This window comes from Cucurbita pepo, chromosome 8, assembly GCF_057944985.1.
Source record: "Cucurbita pepo subsp. pepo isolate OVF chromosome 8, ASM5794498v1, whole genome shotgun sequence".
NCBI classification, from domain to species: domain Eukaryota; kingdom Viridiplantae; phylum Streptophyta; class Magnoliopsida; order Cucurbitales; family Cucurbitaceae; genus Cucurbita; species Cucurbita pepo.
In genome coordinates, this window is record NC_141805.1 from 3,680,970 (window position 1) to 3,704,250 (window position 23,281).

The 23,281-nt window shown below is 35.6% G+C and overlaps 2 pseudogenes; both read left to right on the forward strand.

Moving 5' to 3' along the window:
• The first annotated feature begins 12,684 nt into the window (after positions 1-12,684).
• Positions 12,685-14,552, forward strand: LOC147791376 (hydroquinone glucosyltransferase pseudogene; annotated as a pseudogene).
• Positions 14,553-21,494: 6,942 nt separating this feature from the next.
• Positions 21,495-23,042, forward strand: LOC147791377 (hydroquinone glucosyltransferase pseudogene; annotated as a pseudogene).
• Positions 23,043-23,281: the final 239 nt, after the last annotated feature.

Genomic DNA, 23,281 nt, shown 5'->3' on the forward strand with positions numbered 1-23,281 from the left:
AAGTAAGTCACTACATGGAACCTGAAGAAGAAATACTTGTAGAAATCACTCGAGTATGCTAGTTTAGTTACCTTAGGTCGTTAAACTTTCCATAAAATGAGCTTAGGTAATAAGATTAAAAGAATGAATGCCTAATGAGAAGTCAATTATGATTTATGCTTTATGCTTTAGGTTTTAGGCTTCCGCTTATTATGTATGTGTTGAATTTATGATGAAAGGAGGATGGGAAATTGTGAACTCTGCGCTCTGGGTGTTGATGGATATTATTGTCCCGTTGAGCATATATGTCTGTTTTGCATGAATTTTGTATGATGTATCTAGATGTTTGATGTGTGCACAACAAGTTAATGTTTATGATTCAGACTAGGGATTTGCGATTAAGATAACCAATCACTAAATCTAGACCTAACACTTTCTACAAGCCTAACAGACCACCACGGCTTACTAACGACCTTAAGAGGTACCCTTAGACGACAAATTGTGTGAATGGTGTCATAGCTTCGTGGGGGACTAGGGGGTTCCTGATCAAGACGTGACTGCTAGTAACAGTTTTAGCATGGAAAATTAGGGGTGGACATTTAACCCAACATTCCAACAACCCGACAACGTAGACCAACTCAACTCGAATTATAGGAGTTAGGTTGGATTAACTTTTCTAAATCGAAATTGACTCGGTTCAGTTTCGGGTTCATGGGACAAAACCCTTGAACCTTATACATCCTTAAATTGTTTATAATATAAATAAACAATCGTTCATGAGTTTTGTTTTAATGTTAAAAGAATATGGTTTATTATAGAATATGATTTATACTTTTAGATTATTTTAAAATAAAAGCATATTATTTTTATTTTGTGTTGGTTCCAAAAATGACTTTTAAGTTTTTAATAATTTTAAATTCGAATGTATTTATTATTTTAAAGATCATATCCAAATTGTAATGTATTTATTATATTTATTGCAAGATTATATTACCATTTATATTTATATGTATATATATTTTTTATTTTTTCTAATAGTTTTGGACCTATAAATAAGTCTATTTTAATTAAAATATTTTTATAATATATTTTATTTTGTTATTTATATATATATATATATATATAGTAATTTTAGACTAATAATTTTTTTTTTATATCATGATCTGTCTTATATTTTTTTTATTTAATCAATTTTAAAGGAGTGTCAGTATTTAGTTGTATTTAGTTTTATAACCACGTTGAACTATGTTAATATGTTAGACGTTTTGATGTTTGTTTTCTATTGAATTTATTATTATTATTATTATTTTGTAATTATAGATTGATTTGTGTCTGAATTTTGAATATCTTTATTTAAGATGGTATGGAATAATTATAAATTGTCCATAAATAAAACTTTTTTTTAAAAAATTAATTTTTTTAACAACTAGACAACTCACCCAGAAAATAGAGGATTGGGTTGTGAAAATTTTCGGGTTAGGTTGGTTACCAATCCAACCCACTCGAACTTTGGGTTGGGCAAAAAAAATCTCTCAACTCAACCCAACTCCGACCATGTACACCCATATGAAAATCATGAGACCCACTTTGTACAGACCATTTAGCTGGATAGCTAAGCCCCCTTCCCAATGAGGGGGACTATTATGGACCTAGGAGGTTGCAACTCACCCCCCTAAGATACCAAGTAGTCCTATAGAGCCATGCACGAGGTAGCTCCTAGTAGGTCACTAGTCATTCACACCTCAACATAAGGAACTCTTAGGGTTGTGAATAACCCGAGCAGCTCAAAGAGGTTAAGACTAGAACCAGACGTCCGAGAGTCAATGAGAAGTCCGCATTTATCTATTAAGCCTAGAATGCGATGAGAGCCTACTAGTAGGTGAGCTTATTGAGTATAACTTGTATACTCACCTTGCTACGTTTTTCTTTTTCAAGTGCTTGAGGTGTCGGGTCAAGAGAGGGCGTGTTTGAGAGATGTGGATTGCCACAGAGGAAATCATGTCCGGAGATACGAGTCCAGTATTTGAATTATTGTATTGAAATTCCCTTTTGAAATAAATGATTTGGTTTGGATGTATTTTCAAATATTTTCTTACTCTCACACTATCGTTTTGAGTCACGGCCTCATAATAAAATATTGGGTCGTGACAAGTATTCTCACCCACGGCTCCACAGTCGGGTTTATGTCTACGAGCCATTGTGAGAGGAATTCGACGTTAGAGAGTTCTGTTAATGGGCTCCAAAGCTTAGTGTTGGCTTTTTGGCCTTGATCTCACTTTAATTAATTTCAATCAATTAATTGATGTTTTGATGATAACAAACCTACTTTTTAATTATTAATTATTTTCAGTATTTTGAACTGTCCACAGTATAAGGTCGGGAATAACAATTTCAACGACTTTTCAATTACTCAAATCAGAGCTAAAACGAAGAAATTACAGTCGAGACAACATACCCGACGTGATGATGTGGCAGCAAAATCAAAATGATGGACAAATCAAAATATATCAAAGTATGACATTTATGATTTTGGGAGAGTAACAAATGGTGGAGTTTTTCTTATTACTATCTTTTTAAATAAAATTATTTTTACAAAATATAAATTTGAATCTAACCGTTACTCACATCGATTTTTATTATTACTATATTATATTATTATATTATTATATTTTAAAATTTTGGTAGTTACTCACATAGTTTTTATTATTATTATATTATTATATTTATAATAAATTTTGAATTTCATTTGACCGTTACTCACATAACTTTTTATTATTATTATATTATATTACTATTATATTAAAATTTTGAAATAAATGAATTTAGAAAATTTTCTTATTTATTTACTTTTAATCTCCACCTTCCATTATTCCTAACACAATCCAATGGTCAATATTCAATCCTACATTTTGCCACTTTTCTCCTCTATATAAACTCATCTTTCCCACATTTTAAAATACACAACTTACATACATTCTCCAATCCTCATTTGTTCAAAGTCTTCATTGTTTGTTGCTCTCTCCAAGCTTACAAGTTTATTTCTTTTCATCTTATTCTTGAGAGGGATTATTTTTGTATTGTGAGGAAATAGTTGTGAGTATCCCAAATTGTAAATCTACTCTTTAAGAGAGTTGTGGTGTGTTATTATCAAACTCAAATACTTGTATCGGTTTGATCCTGCGCCGTGGAAAGGATTGAGTTTGCTCTTGAACTCGTAAAAAGAGCGGTGTAGCGGTTTGACTCAGATCCGTGGAAAGAGTCGAGAAAGTTCTTTATTCAAATTCCCAAGAGGCGCTTGGGGAGTGGAGTAGGTCGAGTTTGACCGAACCACTATAAAACTACGGTGTCATTTTCTCTGACTCTTTTCTATTTAATTTCAAAATTATTATTGTGATTTATTGCATGTTCTACTTGATTATTGTTTTGACTTGAATTACTTTGTTATAGTAATTATCATCTTTTACTTATTTGTAAAAAGTTTCATCATTAGAAAAATTAATCACGTTTAAACACTTTTATCGTTAAAACCCTATTCACCCCCCCTCTAGGGTTGCCATACCGATCCAACAATTGGTATCAGAGCAGGTTGCTCCCATAGATTTTTTATCTAAACTTTATTGTTCGAGCTTATGGCAAACCTATGTGTTAAAAATGGTTTTAGTGAAGGGCAATCAACTTCTAGGCCACCTTATTTTGATGGAACAAATTATACATGTTGGAAAGCTAGAATGAAAATTTATTTGCAATCCGTTGATTATCAATTGTGGTTAAATGTTAGTAATGGTCCTTACATTCCAATAAAAATTGTTAATAATATTGAGGTGCCTAAATTAGAAAATGAATTTGATGAGCATGATATGAAAAAATGTTCTTTAAATGCTAGTGCTATCAATTGTCTGTATTGTGCCTTAAGTAATGATGAATTTAATAGAGTATGTATGTGTTCTTCGGCATATGAAATTTGGAAAACTCTTGAAGTAACTCATGAGGGAACCAATCAAGTTAAAGAAACAAAAATTAGCATGTTAGTTCATAATTATGAACTATTTAAAATGGAGGAAAATGAACCTATTGGTGATATGTTTACTAGATTTACTAATATTTTAAATGCTTTGAAAAATCTTGGAAAAGTATATTCTACTTCCGAAAATGTAAGAAAAATTCTTAGGTCTCTACCTAAAAGTTGGGAGGCAAAAGTGACGGCGATTCAAGAAGCAAAGGATCTCACAAAGCTTCCTTTGGATGAACTCGTTAGTTCTCTCATGACACATGAGATTACCATGAACGGCCACATGGAAGAAGAATCCAAAAAGAAGAAAAGTATAGCCCTAAAGTCCATCAAAGTTGACTCTGAAGATGAGGACGTCCTTGATGAAGATGATGTCGCCTACTTCACACGTAAGTATAAAAATTTTATTAAAAGGAAGAAACAATTCAAGAAACATTTCACAAATCAAAAAGAGTCAAAAGGTGAAAAGAGCAAAAACGATGAGGTAATATGTTATGAATGTAAAAAGCCGGGTCATATAAGAACGGATTGTCCTCTCCTCAAATCATCTAAGAAATCCAAGAAGAAAGCAATGAAGGCTACTTGGGATGATAGTGATGAAAGTGCAAGTGGAAGTGATGAAGAAGTAGCAAATATTTGCTTCATGGCTCATAGTGACAAAGATGATGAACAAGAAGATGAACAAGAAGATGAGGTAACTCTTGAATCTCTTTCTTATCATGAATTATTTAAACTTGTTGATGAGATGACAATTGATTTAGAAAAACTTAGTTCAAAGTATGTTGTGCTTAAAAAGAAATATAAGACTTCAATTATTGAAAATAAGTCTTTACTGAATGAAATTTCTTGCTTAAAAGAGAAGGATCATAATATTGTTAAAATTGATGTACCTTGTGAAAAGCATGTATTTGATTGTGATGAGAAAAATGCATTAATTGATAAAGTCAAGTCTCTTGAGCATGATTGTTGTGAAAAAGATAAATCAATTAAATTGCTCAAAGAAAATGAATCAAATAATTTGCAAGAACTTGGTAGGGCTAAGGAGTCTATTAAAATGTTAACGATAGGTGCTCAAAAATTAGATAAAATACTTGAAGGAGGTAAGTCATATGGTGATAAAAGAGGATTAGGCTATATTGATGAATGCTCTACACCTTCAAATTCTAAAACAATATTTGTTAAAGCATCCCCTATCTTGTCTAAATCTAACAGTAAATTTGTATCTAAGTATGATAAATCTAGATTTGTGCCTATATGTCATTATTGTGGTGTTGAAGGTCATATTAGACCTAAGTGCTTTAAATTGAAAAATTCTCAAAACATCCCTTTAGCAAGAAAAGTTTCTCAAAATACAAAATTTAACAATGTTTTAGAAAATAATTTTTCGAATAAAAATAGAATACACAAATTTAGTCTAAGAAATAAATTATTGCATAATGTTGTTTGTTTTTCATGTGGTAAGTTTGGACATAAAGATTATTCTTGTTACTTATCCAAATACAATATCTTTAATATGAATGCAAATATGAAATGGATTCCTAAATTTGTGAACACTAACTTTCTAGGACCCAAACAAGTATGGGTACCAAAATGTCAATTTTGAATATCTTTGTTTTTAGGTTTGTTTGAAAGCCTCCAAGAAAAATAAGTGGTACTTGGATAGTGGTTGCTCAAGACACATGACGGGTAATCCATCCAAGTTTGTGAATTTTTCCAAGAAGGATGGTGGCTTAGTAACTTTTGGTGATAACAAGAAGGGTAAAATAATTGGTAAGGGTACTATAGGTAATGACTCTTGTACTCTCATTGAAAATGTATTATTAGTTGATGGTTTAAAGCATGACTTACTTAGCATTAGTCAATTATGTGATAAAGGTTTTAGAGTTGTATTTGATAAGAATAATTGCATAATTGAAAATGCTAGTGATAGAAAAGTTTTGTTTGTAGGAAATAGAGATGATAACGTGTATACTATTGATTTGAATGATTGTCCTACAAATGATAAATGTCTTTCGGTTTTGCTTGATAACTCTTGGCTATGGCATAGAAGACTAGGACATGCTAGTATGTACTTGATTTCAAATATTTCAAAAAATTCATTAGTTAGAGGTCTTCCTCAACTTAAATTTGAAAAAGATAAAATTTGTGACGCTTGTCAAATGGGTAAGCAAACTAAGTCTTCTTTCAAATCTAAAAATATGATTTCTACTGTTAGACCTCTTCAACTACTCCATATGGACTTATTTGGCCCTTCTAAAATAGCTAGTTATGGAGGAAATTATTATGCTTTTGTTATAGTGGATGATTTTTCAAGATTTACTTGGGTTTTGATGATAAAACATAAGAATGATGTTTTGAAAAGATTTGCTAGTTTTGTAAAAAGAGTTCAAAATGTAAAAGGATTTTTAATTACTAAAATTAGGAGTGACCATGGAGGAGAATTTGATAGTGTTGCCTTTGAAAAATTTTGTGAAGATAATGGTCTTTCTCATGACTTCTCTTCTCCGAGGACTCCTCAACAAAACGGTGTGGTTGAAAGAAAAAATCGTACTTTACAAGAATTTGCTAGATCAATGTTAAATGAGTATGATTTACCTAAATATTTTTGGGCGGAAGCCGTTAATACCGCTTGTTATATTTTAAATAGAGTTTTAATTAGACCTTCATTAAATAAAACTCCTTATGAACTTTGGCATAACAAAATTCCGAATGTTGGGTATTTCAAAGTTTTTGGTTGTAAATGTTTTATTTTGAACAACAAAGAAAAGCTTGGAAAGTTTGATTCAAAAACGGATATTGGTATTTTTCTTGGCTATTCATCTACTAGTAAAGCTTATAGAATTTTCAATAAGAGAACTCTAGTTATTGAAGAATCTATGCATGTGGTATTTGATGAATCTTGCAATAATATTTCTAATGAGTCTATTTGTAGTGATGATTTAGAAAGAAATTTTGGAGATTTACTCGTTAGTGACAACGGCAAAGAAATGGTTACGAGTAAAGAAGAGGTGAGCTTAAAGGAAGAAGGTTCTTCATCAATGCCAAAAGAATGGAGGTATGCCTTGTCTCATCCCAAAGACTTGATTCTTGGTGATCTCGAACAAGGTGTGAAAACTCGCTCTTCTATTAATTTATTTAATAATCTTGCTTTTGTTTCTCAAATTGAACCAAAAAGTCTTAAGGATGCCGAAAATGATGAGTTTTGGATTTTAGCCATGCAAGAAGAGCTAAATCAATTTGAAAGGAACAAAGTTTGGGAATTATTGCCGAGGCCATCTAATACTTCTATTATTGGAACCAAATGGGTTTTTAGAAATAAAATGGATGAAAATGGGAATATCATTAGAAATAAAGCTAGGCTTGTAGCTCAAGGTTATTGTCAAGAGGAAGGCATAGATTATGAAGAAACTTTTGCACTCGTTGCTAGATTAGAAGCTATTAGAATGTTACTTGCTTTTGCTTCTTACAAAAATTTTGTATTATATCAAATGGATGTGAAAAGTGCATTTTTGAATGGTTATATTATGGAGGAAGTTTATGTAGAACAACCTCCCGGATTTGAAAATGTAGAATTTCCTCATCATGTCTATAAGTTGAAAAAGGCTCTTTATGGCTTAAAACAAGCTCCAAGAGCTTGGTATGATAGACTTAGTAATTTTCTTATCGGGAATGATTTTAAAATGGGCAAACTCGACACTACACTCTTTATTAAGATTAAAGAAAATGATATGCTATTAGTGCAAATATATGTGGATGATATCATATTTGGTTCTACTAATCCTTCTTTATGTGAAGAATTTGCTAAATGTATGCATAATGAGTTTGAGATGAGTATGATGGGAGAACTTAGTTTCTTTCTTGGACTTCAAATCAAACAACTCAAGGATGGTATCTTCATCAATCAAGAGAAATACACTAAAGATTTGCTCAAAAGATTCAAGTTCAATGGAGGTAAGATTGCAAGAACTCCCATGAGCACATCCACTAAGCTTGACAAGGATGAAAAAGGTAAAAGTGTGGATATTAAAACTTATCGAGGTATGATTGGATCTTTACTTTACTTGACCGCTAGTAGACCCGATATTATGTTTAGTGTGTGTCTTTGTGCTAGATTTCAATCTTCTCCTAAGGAATCTCATTTACATGCGGTTAGGAGAATATTTAAATATTTGCTTGGAACTATTGATTTAGGATTGTGGTATCCTAGAAATGTTGAATTTAAATTGGTAGGATATTCTGATGCGGATTTTGCCGGAAGCTTACTTGATCGTAAAAGTACTAGTGGAACTTGTCAATTTCTTGGTAGTTCCTTAGTTTCTTGGTTTAGTAAAAAGCAAAATTCGGTTGCCTTATCTACTACCGAAGCGGAATATATTGCGGTTGCTAGTTGTTGTGCTCAAATTCTTTGGATGAAACAAACTCTTTGTGATTTTGGATTAAAATTTCATAGTGTGCCTATATTTTGTGATAATACAAGTGCTATTAATTTAACTAAAAATCCTATTCATCATTCTAGAACTAAACATATTGACATTAGACATCATTTTATTAGAGAGCATGTGCAAAATGGACATATTATTCTTGATTTTGTAAACTCTAATAATCAACTAGCCGATATTTTTACCAAGCCATTAAATGAAGAAAATTTTTGCAAAAATAGGCTTGAGCTTGGTATTATTCGTTGTGATATATCTTGAATTTTATAATTTTTTAATGCATGTTTTTAGGGGGAGCCATTACGTCATTCTTAAATGTATTCTCTTTCAATTGTTGTTTTTGATGATCACAAAGGGGGAGAAAATTAAGAAAAATATGCTCTAAGTTTGTTGTTTTATTATTTATGAATCATTTACTTGTTTGATGTTTCATAATTTCTTGAGGTTGAGGCATTAATATAGGGGGAGAATATGCTTGAGTAAAATTTATGATAATATATTAGCATGTATTAGTATTATTACATGGATGGTGTATTACCTTGGTTTTTATAAATTTTTCTTGAAATGGTTTGTCATCATCAAAAAGGGGGAGATTGTTGGCTTTTTGGCCTTGATCTCACTTTAATTAATTTCAATCAATTAATTGATGTTTTGATGATAACAAACCTACTTTTTAATTATTAATTATTTTCAGTATTTTGAACTGTCCACAGTATAAGGTCGGGAATAACAATTTCAACGACTTTTCAATTACTCAAATCAGAGCTAAAACGAAGAAATTACAGTCGAGACAACATACCCGACGTGATGATGTGGCAGCAAAATCAAAATGATGGACAAATCAAAATATATCAAAGTATGACATTTATGATTTTGGGAGAGTAACAAATGGTGGAGTTTTTCTTATTACTATCTTTTTAAATAAAATTATTTTTACAAAATATAAATTTGAATCTAACCGTTACTCACATCGATTTTTATTATTACTATATTATATTATTATATTATTATATTTTAAAATTTTGGTAGTTACTCACATAGTTTTTATTATTATTATATTATTATATTTATAATAAATTTTGAATTTCATTTGACCGTTACTCACATAACTTTTTATTATTATTATATTATATTACTATTATATTAAAATTTTGAAATAAATGAATTTAGAAAATTTTCTTATTTATTTACTTTTAATCTCCACCTTCCATTATTCCTAACACAATCCAATGGTCAATATTCAATCCTACATTTTGCCACTTTTCTCCTCTATATAAACTCATCTTTCCCACATTTTAAAATACACAACTTACATACATTCTCCAATCCTCATTTGTTCAAAGTCTTCATTGTTTGTTGCTCTCTCCAAGCTTACAAGTTTATTTCTTTTCATCTTATTCTTGAGAGGGATTATTTTTGTATTGTGAGGAAATAGTTGTGAGTATCCCAAATTGTAAATCTACTCTTTAAGAGAGTTGTGGTGTGTTATTATCAAACTCAAATACTTGTATCGGTTTGATCCTGCGCCGTGGAAAGGATTGAGTTTGCTCTTGAACTCGTAAAAAGAGCGGTGTAGCGGTTTGACTCAGATCCGTGGAAAGAGTCGAGAAAGTTCTTTATTCAAATTCCCAAGAGGCGCTTGGGGAGTGGAGTAGGTCGAGTTTGACCGAACCACTATAAAACTACGGTGTCATTTTCTCTGACTCTTTTCTATTTAATTTCAAAATTATTATTGTGATTTATTGCATGTTCTACTTGATTATTGTTTTGACTTGAATTACTTTGTTATAGTAATTATCATCTTTTACTTATTTGTAAAAAGTTTCATCATTAGAAAAATTAATCACGTTTAAACACTTTTATCGTTAAAACCCTATTCACCCCCCCTCTAGGGTTGCCATACCGATCCAACAATTGGTATCAGAGCAGGTTGCTCCCATAGATTTTTTATCTAAACTTTATTGTTCGAGCTTATGGCAAACCTATGTGTTAAAAATGGTTTTAGTGAAGGGCAATCAACTTCTAGGTCATTGTGTAGGTCAACCTCTAGTCTGATGCTGCACCTCAACCCTCATCTTCCAAGATCATCAATTACAAGTAATGAATGATACCCATTTCAGTGCATCAGGATCATTACTGCTTGTGTACAAAAGTTGCCCATTTCAATGCATTGAAGTGCTAAAACAAGTTCTATCCTACCTATTCTTTAATAGCTTCCTTTACTACAAGTTTCGTTCATTTTTCATTCTTTGAATGCAACTACTTACCTATCAATCTCAAATCTAAATAATAAATAGTGTAATTGAGGCGGTTTCTTTCGAGCTTCCCTCGAAAGTTTTTGAGATGTATTTACGAGGGAGAGGTTTCCATACCCTTATAAACAATGTTTCGTTTTCCCTCTCTAATTGATATGGGTCTCACAATTCACTCTCGTTTAGGGTCCAGCGTTCTCGTTGGCACTCCTATCTTTCTCCAATTGATGTGGGATCTCATAATTCACTCTCATTCAAGGTCCAGCGTCTTCGTTGGCACTTGTACCTCTCTCTAGTCGATGTGGGGATCTCACAATCAACCCTCCATTTAGGACCCAATGACCTTGTTGGCACATCGCCTTGTGTCCCACCTCCCTTCGAGGCCCAACGTTCTGGCTAGCACATCGCCCATTTTTCACTCTCCAAGACCCAACGTTCTCGTTGGCACATCACCTTGTGTCCACCCCTTCAGGGCCCAACTTTCTTGTTGACACGTGGCCTGGTGTCCACCCCTCTTTGAAGCCCAAAATCTTCACTAGCACCCTATTCGATGTCTGGTTCTGATATCATTTATAATAGTCTAAGTCCACCGTTAGCAGATATTGTCTTCTTTGGGCTTTTCTTTCCAAGTTTTCTCTCAAGATTTTTAAAACGCCTCTAAGTCCATCGACTACCATCGACTACCATCGACCACCATCGACCACCATCGACCGCAGTGATATGGGTCTCCGACAAAGTTTGTCGAAGTTTTCAATACAGTGGTTGTCGGTGGTGGTTGCTATTGAACGAAAATATTAAAATTCAATAAATATCATAATTAAACACAAAATAGTTCTAACTTGTAATCTTTAATAAATATATAAACGTTTAATTCATTGAACTATGTTCAAATTGGTAATAAAATATCACAAACAATATACGATCTTAGTAGATTTGAGTTTCTGACATTTTTACCGAAAATATACACCAATTATTGAATCAGAATGTAATTAGTATATCACATGCATCCATAAATTATTGAATTTCACCTAATTATGAACCTTTTTGTGGGTGGAAAATAATAGAGAAATGATTGAAAAAGCTTTCTAACCTTACTAATCACTCCATTATTAATGTCATCATCATGTCATAATATTTGCATCACTTTTAATTAAATAACTTTTTCCCCATTTCCTTCCCTCTCAACCCATTTAATTCTAAATGTATCTCTAATATTAAATTAATCTCCATATTAAATTTTAATAACAAAATTAATTAATTTTTTTATTTATAAAATTATAAAGTTTTAATTGATAAATTATTTGGTAATACTCTACTTCATGTATTTATTAATAATGTAATTGAATGTTAATGTCAAATTAAACACTAAAAAACTCATTAGTCTATTTCTAGTTTAAATATCACTTTATTACAAAATAGAAAATAAATAAATTAAACAAAAAGTAAATATCCATCTGTTTTTTTTTTTTTTTTTGAGTCGTCATTTATGACGTCATTGCTTACTCAATAATTTATGGCCTTGTTTTCAATTAAATTTAATTAAAATCTGGAATTTTGTAGAATTTGGACGTAGGAAGGCTATGGTCAACGAGGTAAGCCCATGCATGGCTGAATAATTAATGTCGGCTTATTTAGGACTTTTTTTTTTTTTTTTTTTTTTTTTTTTAATTTTATTATAAAAGCCTCAATATAATATTCTCATTCTTTTTAAATTTATATTATTTTTGTATTACTAAATTTATTTGCATATTGTATTTAATAATTAATAATAATAATAATCTTGAAACAATTAAAGTATTTTAAATTTAACGTTCCAAAATAGAATATTTAAACAAATCAAACCTTTAATACAATAAAAATATAATTTCCTAATTAAAACTATGCTATTTTTTTTCTGAATTTTTCTTTTTAAAATTTTTTATCAAAAATTTTAAAAACGCTTCTAGATAGGTTTCTACACTCTTAGGAAGTCATGTGGTATCTCACAATCTACCTCGGGGCGAGCGTGGTGACTGAACGGGTGGTTCCGAACCATCCCTTAATTCAAATGTGGTAGATGAGATGGGTAAAAATAGAGCAATGGGATGATAAGCCTTACGTTTGAATTGACATCACCATCCCCCACTTCTACTCATCCACAGCCACAGGCCCCTTTCCATGTTGTTCTTCCATTCTTAATTGCTCATCACAGCTTCAACTCTCCCAAGATTCCATTTTTATTACCTTCCATTCTATAAATCCCTTCTCTCTTTCTCTTCCCCTTCCTCATCATATTCTCAATTTCTTTCTCTTCTCTGTTTTTCCAATAACCAGAACCACCGCCAACGCCACCGCCGCCGCCATGGATGCAACGGTGCCTCATTTGGCCATTCTTCCCAGCCCCGGAATGGGCCATTTAATTCCACTCGTTGAATTCGCCAAACGCCTTGTTTTGCACCACCGTATAACTGTCACTTTCGTCGTCCCTTCCGACCATCCGCCGTCCAAGCCTCAAAAATCTCTCCTTGATTCCCTCCCTTCCGGCATCGATCACACCTTTCTCCCGCCGGTTAGCTTCCATGATCTTCCCCATGGATCCAAGATTGAAACCATCATTACCCTCACTGTTTCTCGATCTCTCCCATCTCTTAAGAATGTACTGAAATCCATGGTGACTAATTCAAACCTCGTCGGCTTGGTCGTTGATCTTTTCGGCACCGACGCGTTCGATTTAGCTAGAGAATTCAACATTTCCCCTTATATTTTCTTTCCTTCCACCGCTATGGTTCTCTCATTTGCTCTGTTTCTTCCCAAACTCGATGAATCCGTCGCCGGCGAGTACGGTGACCTCCAGGAGCCGATCCAAATTCCGGGATGTATTCCGATTCACGGCAAGAATCTATTGGACCCAGTTCAAGATCGGAAGGACGAAGCCTATAAATGGACATTTCACAACATGAAGAGGTACGTTTTATCAGATGGGATTTTTCTCAACAGCTTCCCGGAATTGGAGCCCGGAGCTATCAAATTTCTCCGAGAAGAGAAACAGGGGAAGCCCCCTGTTTACCCAATTGGGCCATTGGTGAGAATCGATTCAAATGGAAGCAACGAGAAGGCAGAGTGCCTGAAATGGTTGGATGAACAGCCAAATGGGTCTGTTCTATACGTGTCATTTGGAAGTGGGGGCACTCTGTCTAGCCATCAAATCAACGAATTAGCCATGGGATTGGAAATGAGTGGACAAAGATTCATATGGGTGTTAAGAAGTCCAAGCGATAAAGTGGCCAACGCTACCTATTTCAACGTCCATAGCCACGACGACCCTTTAAATTTCTTACCAGAAGGGTTCGTAGAAAGGATGAAAAACAGGGGATTGGTGGTGCCGTCATGGGCGCCGCAGACTCAGATCCTTAGCCACATCTCCACGGGCGGATTCTTAACTCATTGTGGATGGAACTCAACGTTAGAGGCGGTGGTTAATGGAGTTCCTCTGATCGCATGGCCGCTTTATGCAGAGCAGAAAATGAACGCGGTGATGCTGACAGAGGAGATCAAGGTGGCGTTGAGGCCAAAAATGAACGAGAAGGAAGGGATTGTGGAGAAGGAAGAGATTTGGAAGGTGGTGAAGGCGGTGTTGGAAGGTGAAGAGGGGAAGAAACTGCGAGAGAAAATGAAGGAATTGAAAGAGGCAGGTGAAAGGGCTGTTGGAGAAGATGGGTTGTCCACTAAAATAGTGTGCGAGATGGTTGAGAAGTGGAAGAACAAGATTTCCACTTGATTTGCCTTATCCTTACAAAACCAATCTCTACAAGATGTTCATATTTAAAAATTTGATCTTACCTTTGTGACGACTATCATCCTAATACAATAGCACGTGTTACGGTGTTGGTTCTTAAATTTTCAATTTTATACCCAAGACTCTATTATGAATAAATCAAGTTAGACCAAGTATGGATTCTATAGGTCGACTTTTGGGTAGCCGAGGTCGAGGAGAATGGCTTGAGGTTTGGCCTGTTTTCACATAGTAACAATCTATAATGAGGAGTGGTTTTATGTCATTAATGGTGGGCGGCAATTGAAGAATTGACAGTACAGATCGGAAGGTTGATAGGACTACGTTGGTGTGGGTGTGGAAGCGCACCCAATTCCAGCGCACACTTGTAACTATTCAATTTTAGTTCCACTCCAATTCTCATATTCATATATTCTTCTTCTTCCTTTTATAATAATTATAATTATTATTATTATTCTTATTCTCCACTCCCGATAGAATATTAGTTTTTAAACACATATGGTATGTTTTGATCCGTTATCTAGTGCATAATTTTTTGTAACGGCTCAAGCTCACTGCTAGTAAATATTGTCCACTTTAGTCTCTTGTATGTAGTCGTCATTTAAAGCAGTTTGCTATGAAGAGGGAGAGGGTCTAGCCCTATGAGACTTGTGTCTCGCACTATCGGGTGAGTGGACCTAATACCATTTGTAAGCTCATTCCTTTATTGTCTTATTTGACTTTTACTTTTAGGCTTGTCTTCTTTCGCTTTCCTTTTTTATTTTTCCTCAAAGTTTTACCATGAGTCTGCTTTTGGGCTATATTGTCTTATTTAGCTATCATTTTGGACTTCTCCTCAAGTTTTACAATTGCAGAGGTTTCTGGACCTTCTAAGATTCAGAGTCGGCTAGGGAGGTTTCTAGACCTTCTAAAGAATCTTGGGAATGTGGGGATCTCACATTTTCAAACCAGCCCAAATCTCCGTACATAATTCTCTCCCCTCAATCATCAACCACTTTTTCCTCGACCAAGATGTTAGGTCATGGAGCCTGATGCTTATTTATAGCTTGGTCATAAAACTATATTTGGTAAAGCTATATTTGGTAAAGCTATATCAATAGCTATATATAGTAGATGGTTAAATGGGGTAAAACTATGTATAGTAAAGAGTTATATATAGTAGATGGTTAAATCTGGTAAAGCTATATATAGTAAATTGAACTATATATATACCGTCCGGTAGAGCTTTGAGATGTACTTTCTATTCTCTATAATTCTCTCTTACTGTACATACGTGAAGTCATCAATAAGAACAAATTCTTTTAGCCAGAGTTCTCCTTGCACTTTTCTCTATCCCATTCTTTGTGTTCATCTAGATCGAGCGTGTGCGTTGTTGTGCGATCCTAACAACTGGTATCAGAGCTAGGCGAAATTCACCACGATCAGTGAAGATGAAAAGTTCAAAGATTGGAATTGAGAAGTTCGATGGATCCGATTTCGGTTTCTGGAAGATGCAGATTGAAGATTATCTGTACCAGAAAGATCTTCACGAACCTCTGTTGGGGGTGAAGCCGGATACCTCTATTGGGGCTGATTCGGTTGACGCTATCTAGAAACGTGGCGTTCAACATTATCAAGGAGAAGACAACGTCAGATCTATTGAAGGCGCTGTCAAATATGTATGAAAAACCATCGGCTATGAACAAGGTGTATTTGATGCGGAGATTGTTCAATCTACAGATGTCTGAAGGCGGACGTGTTGCTGATCATATAAATGTATTCAATATGATCATATTGAACTGAGTTTGGTGAAAATTAATTTCGAAGATGAAATTAAAGCGTTGATTTTGATGTCATCCTTACCCAAGTCATGGGATACTATTGATGCCGCAATCAGCAGTTCCCGAGGATCTGATAAACTGAACTTTGGTGAAATTCAAGATGTAGTTCTCAGCGAAAGTATTCGCAAACGAGAAACTGGAGATTCATCAGGCAATGCTCTCGGTGTTGATCGAAGGGGAAGAAGTAAACCGAAGGGCCCAAACAAAGGGCGATCAAAATCTAGACCAAACGTAACGTGTTGGAATTGTAGAGAAAAAGGTCACTTTCGGACAGGTTGTACAAGACTAAAGAGGAAGCAGAATCACAAATCTGGAGATGATGATGATTCTATAAATTCAGCAAAAGACATTGGGGATGCTCTAATCCTCAGCGCGGACAGTTCAATTGAATCCTGGATTTTGGATTCAGGTGCATCTTTTCATTCGTCCCCAAATAAAGAGTTGTTCCGGAATTTCAAGTCTGGAAATTTCAAGGTGTATCTTGCCGACAAAAAAAATTTGGAAATTAAAGAAAAATGAGATGTCTGCATAAAAACTCCGGCAGGAAATCAGTGGACATTAAAGGATGTCAGATATATTCCTGGTCTCAAAAGAAACCTGATCTCTATTGGTCAGTTGGACAACACAGGTTATGCAACAAAGTTAGGGAAGGGTTCGTGGAAGATTATGAAGGGTGCTACGGTGGTAGCACGTGACTCAAAATCTGGAACCCTATACACCACTGCAGGGTGTATGAACATAGCTGTTGTTGCTGAGAGTGCTTCAAATTCAAGTCTACAGCACAATAGACTTGAACCTATGAGCGCGAAATGAATGAAGAGGCTGGCTGCGAAAGGAGTTATAGAAGGTCTGAAATCTGTTGATGTGGGTCGTTGTGAGAACTACGTTATGAGCAAGCAGAAACGAGTTAGCTTCACAAGGACCGCCAGAGAATTGAAGAAAGTGCGGTTAGAAATGGAACCATATGTGGAGCAAGGTTCGACGAAGCAAGTGGGAGTTGAACTTGAGTTGCAGAAAAACTCACTTAGTGATGTAGCAGATACTCATGAAACTTCTGAGACTACTGCTGAGGAACTAGATGTGGAGCAAGGTTCCAAGACCACGAAACAAGTGTGAGTTGAGCTTGAGTTGCAGGAAAACTCACCTAGTGATGTTGTTGCAGATACTCAAGAAACTCCTGAGACTACTGCTGAGGAACCAGATGTGGAGCAAGGTTCCAAGACAACAAAACAAGTGGGAGTTGAGGTTGAGTTGTGGAGAAATCACCAAGTGATCTTGTAGCAGATACTCAACAAACTCCTGAGGTTGTTGCGGAGGAATCAGCAGTGGAGCAAGTGACACCTGAACTGGTGTTGAGAAGATCATCCTGTACTATCAGAGTACCAGATATGCATGTACCTTCATTACACTATCTGTTGCTGATGAAAGAGAACCACAACCCTTTGATGAGGCCCTACAGTTGGAGGATACAACCAAGTAGGAGCAAGCCATGGATGATGAGACGTCTAGGCTTCAAAAATGCGTTGTACTGAAGCTGAGTATGTGGCAATAGTTGAAGCTGGAAAGAAGACGATATAGATGACTGACTATCTGGAAGAATAGGCAAGAAGTAGCACGAAGATATTCTTTACAGAGATAATCAGAGTGTCATATAGTTGGCGAAGGAACCCGGTCTATCATTTGAAGAGAAAACACAGAAGACGATACCATTTCACTTGCAGGTTAGTGAAAGATGGTGATGTGTTTGGAGAAGATAGAGGGTGCGAAGAATCCAGCAAACATGTTGACAAAATATGTTGATGTTGGAATATTGAGGTTGTGCAAAGCCTCAATTGATATGGTGCCATGAAGATCATGAAGATGCTCATGGTCGTTTGAGAATGAAATTCTTGGTTGACTAGATCAGTCTCCAAGTGGGAGAATTGTTAGGTTATGAAGCCTAATGCTTATTTATAGCTTGGTCAACGGTTATATCCGGTAAAGCTATATTTGGTAAAGCTATATCCGGTAAACCTATATATGGTAAATAACTATATATAGTAGATGGTTAAATCGAGTAAAACTATATATAGTAAAGAGTTATATATAGTAGATGGTTAAATCTGGTAAAGCTATATATAGTAAATTGAACTATATATATATCCTATCCGGTAGAGCTTTGAGATGTACTTTCTATTCTCTGTAATTCTCTCTTACTGTACATACGTGAAGTCATCAATAAGAACAAATCCTTTTACCCAGAGTTCTCCTTGCACTTTTCTCTATTCCATTCTTTGTGTTCATCTAGATCGAGCGTGTGCGTTGTTGTGCGATCCTAACACAAGAAAACCAATGCATCATTTTTTTCGGCAGCGATAGCCAAAATGATCCATTGACGTTATTGCCCGACGGGTTTGTGGAGAGAAACAAGGGAAGGGGATTGGTAGTGTCGGCCCAACCAACCCATGGTCCACCTGAGCAAACTAAACCACCTGACCCGAACCGCTACCCGAACTAGACTCCTGACCCGCGACTGCAGAAAGGACCCACGTGTGACGCTTGCGACAAGAACACTTCCCAGTGCGTATCAGTCCAATTTTCACCCGTTTGATTTGTGTTTGTCTGATTTTCATCCTGATTCCACTTCTAACCTTATTATATGTGAATTAGGACCTAAGGAGGAAAATAAGTTTTTTTGGACATCCTATTCTGTAGTAACGCTAAACAAAAGGGCACACGTCAATCAAGTAAGTCACTACATGGAACCTGAAGAAGAAATACTTGTAGAAATCACTCGAGTATGCTAGTTTAGTTACCTTAGGTCGTTAAACTTTCCATAAAATGAGCTTAGGTAATAAGATTAAAAGAATGAATGCCTAATGAGAAGTCAATTATGATTTATGCTTTATGCTTTAGGTTTTAGGCTTCCGCTTATTATGTATGTGTTGAATTTATGATGAAAGGAGGATGGGAAATTGTGAACTCTGCGCTCTGGGTGTTGATGGATATTATTGTCCCGTTGAGCATATATGTCTGTTTTGCATGAATTTTGTATGATGTATCTAGATGTTTGATGTGTGCACAACAAGTTAATGTTTATGATTCAGACTAGGGATTTGCGATTAAGATAACCAATCACTAAATCTAGACCTAACACTTTCTACAAGCCTAACAGACCACCACGGCTTACTAACGACCTTAAGAGGTACCCTTAGACGACAAATTGTGTGAATGGTGTCATAGCTTCGTGGGGGACTAGGGGGTTCCTGATCAAGACGTGACTGCTCGTAACAGTTTTAGCATGGAAAATTAGGGGTGGACATTTAACCCAACATTCCAACAACCCGACAACGTAGACCAACTCAACTCGAATTATAGGAGTTAGGTTGGATTAACTTTTCTAAATCGAAATTGACTCGGTTCAGTTTCGGGTTCATGGGACAAAACCCTTGAACCTTATACATCCTTAAATTGTTTATAATATAAATAAACAATCGTTCATGAGTTTTGTTTTAATGTTAAAAGAATATGGTTTATTATAGAATATGATTTATACTTTTAGATTATTTTAAAATAAAAGCATATTATTTTTATTTTGTGTTGGTTCCAAAAATGACTTTTAAGTTTTTAATAATTTTAAATTCGAATGTATTTATTATTTTAAAGATCATATCCAAATTGTAATGTATTTATTATATTTATTGCAAGATTATATTACCATTTATATTTATATGTATATATATTTTTTATTTTTTCTAATAGTTTTGGACCTATAAATAAGTCTATTTTAATTAAAATATTTTTATAATATATTTTATTTTGTTATTTATATATATATATATATATATATATAGTAATTTTAGACTAATAATTTTTTTTTATATCATGATCTGTCTTATATTTTTTTTATTTAATCAATTTTAAAGGAGTGTCAGTATTTAGTTGTATTTAGTTTTATAACCACGTTGAACTATGTTAATATGTTAGACGTTTTGATGTTTGTTTTCTATTGAATTTATTATTATTATTATTATTTTGTAATTATAGATTGATTTGTGTCTGAATTTTGAATATCTTTATTTAAGATGGTATGGAATAATTATAAATTGTCCATAAATAAAACTTTTTTTTAAAAAATTAATTTTTTTAACAACTAGACAACTCACCCAGAAAATAGAGGATTGGGTTGTGAAAATTTTCGGGTTAGGTTGGTTACCAATCCAACCCACTCGAACTTTGGGTTGGGCAAAAAAAATCTCTCAACTCAACCCAACTCCGACCATGTACACCCATATGAAAATCATGAGACCCACTTTGTACAGACCATTTAGCTGGATAGCTAAGCCCCCTTCCCAATGAGGGGGACTATTATGGACCTAGGAGGTTGCAACTCACCCCCCTAAGATACCAAGTAGTCCTATAGAGCCATGCACGAGGTAGCTCCTAGTAGGTCACTAGTCATTCACACCTCAACATAAGGAACTCTTAGGGTTGTGAATAACCCGAGCAGCTCAAAGAGGTTAAGACTAGAACCAGACGTCCGAGAGTCAATGAGAAGTCCGCATTTATCTATTAAGCCTAGAATGCGATGAGAGCCTACTAGTAGGTGAGCTTATTGAGTATAACTTGTATACTCACCTTGCTACGTTTTTCTTTTTCAAGTGCTTGAGGTGTCGGGTCAAGAGAGGGCGTGTTTGAGAGATGTGGATTGCCACAGAGGAAATCATGTCCGGAGATACGAGTCCAGTATTTGAATTATTGTATTGAAATTCCCTTTTGAAATAAATGATTTGGTTTGGATGTATTTTCAAATATTTTCTTACTCTCACACTATCGTTTTGAGTCACGGCCTCATAATAAAATATTGGGTCGTGACAAGTATTCTCACCCACGGCTCCACAGTCGGGTTTATGTCTACGAGCCATTGTGAGAGGAATTCGACGTTAGAGAGTTCTGTTAATGGGCTCCAAAGCTTAGACCACTTTATGGAGTGAAGAAAACAAAAAAGAGTGCGGCGGCTGAAAAGGTTATATAAATCTAGAAGCATATTGAATATGAACAGTTGAGATACATGACAGATTCACAAGATTAATGCATGTTTATGCACCGATTAAAGTACTCAATTAAAATCTTCAAAAACCTTATCATATAATTAACCAAATTATATAGTTGATGCACATATTTGTGATCCCTACAAGTGGGCCATCCCCTCTGTTTTTTTTTTTTTTTTTCAATAAATCAAGAGCTGCATGCTTCACTCTGCATTCCCATCTCTGCATTTCTCCATTTCCGCCGCCATGGAAGCTCTGCACAAACCTTCCCAATCCCATATTGTTATGGTGCCAAGTCCAGGAATTGGCCATCTAATTCCCCTCCTCCAGTTCGCCAAACGCCTTGTCTCCCTCCACGCCTTATCCGTCACCGTCGCCATTCCCTCCGACGCCCCTCCGACCAAAACACAGAAACCTCTCTTCACCAATCTCCCTTCCACCATCCAACCTCTCTTCCTCCCGCTCGTCTCCTTCCACGATCTCCCCAAACACACCAAAATCGAAACCATCATCGCTCTCTCTGTAACTCGCTCTCTTCCTTTCCTTCGCCACCTCTTCCAATCCCTCATCGGAAAAACCCATCTTGCTGCCCTCATCGTCGACCATTTCAGTACTGACGCCTTCGATGTCGCCATCGAATTCAACGTCCCTCGCTACCTTTTCTTCCCTCCCTCCGCCATGTCCCTTTCCTTCGCCTTTCAATTGCCCAGCCTCGACCGAATCGTCGCCGGCGAGTTCAGGGACCATCCCGAGCTGATTCCGATTCCTGGGTGTGTTCCGATTCATGGGGAAGATCTCTTGGAACCGGCTCAAGATAGGGAGGATGATGCGTACAAGCTATTACTCCATAACTGTAAGAGGTATAGATTGGCCGATGCTGTTTTTCTTAACAGCTTCCCTGAATTGGAGCCGGAAGCTATGAAATATCTGCAAGAGGAGGAAGCAGGGAAGCCCCCTGTTTATCCAGTGGGTCCGCTGGTGAGAAACGATTGCAGTGAAAACGAAAACAGAGCGGAGTGTTTGAAATGGCTTGATGAACAACCAAATGGGTCGGTTCTGTTTGTGTCATTTGGGAGCGGTGGGACTCTGTCGAGTGCTCAGATCAACGAATTGGCGTTGGGATTGGAAATGAGTGAGCAGAGATTTCTATGGGTGGTAAGAAAGCCAAACGACGAGGCGGCTAATGCAACGTTTTTTAGCGACGAGAACGAGAACGAAGCGTCGAGATTCTTGCCGGAGGGGTTTATGGAGAGGAATAAAAACAGGGGAATGGTGGTGTCATCGTGGGCACCGCAGGTTGAGGTGCTGAGGCATGAGTCCACCGGGGGGTTCTTGAGCCACTGCGGGTGGAACTCGACGCTGGAAGGCGTGGTGAATGGGGTTCCTCTGATTGCTTGGCCTCTGTACGCAGAACAGAGGATGAACGCCCATATGCTGACAGAGGACATTAAAGTTGCTTTGAGGCCGAAGAAGAAGGAGGGAAGCGGGATTGTGGAGAAGGAAGAGATTGCAGAAGTGGTAAAGACGTTAATGGAAGGCGAAGAGGGGAAAAGGATTCGAGAGAAAATGAAGAATCTGAAAAATGCAGCGGAAAGAGGTGCGGGGGAAGATGGGTATTCATCCAAAGCACTGTCTGAAATGGGTATGAAGTGGAACAAGATGATGATGATCACCTCCCAAAATGGGTATGAATTGGAAGAACATGAAGATCTGCCATAATAAAAAGCTTTTGGATCTTGAATTGCGTCTGGGGTCATTGAATTTGTTCTCTTCAATCACAACTCCCCCTACAATTTCAATAAATCAATAATGTGATAACAATAGAATTTAGTGTATCTTGTTTGTTGAAAGGTATAAAATTGAACAAATTTGTTGCACACCTCAATCCATATAATCATCCGAGAATATTTACTAATTGTGAGCTTAGATGGTTATAAATGGTATTAGAGTTAGACATAGATGATGAAGCTCAGGGCCTACAAG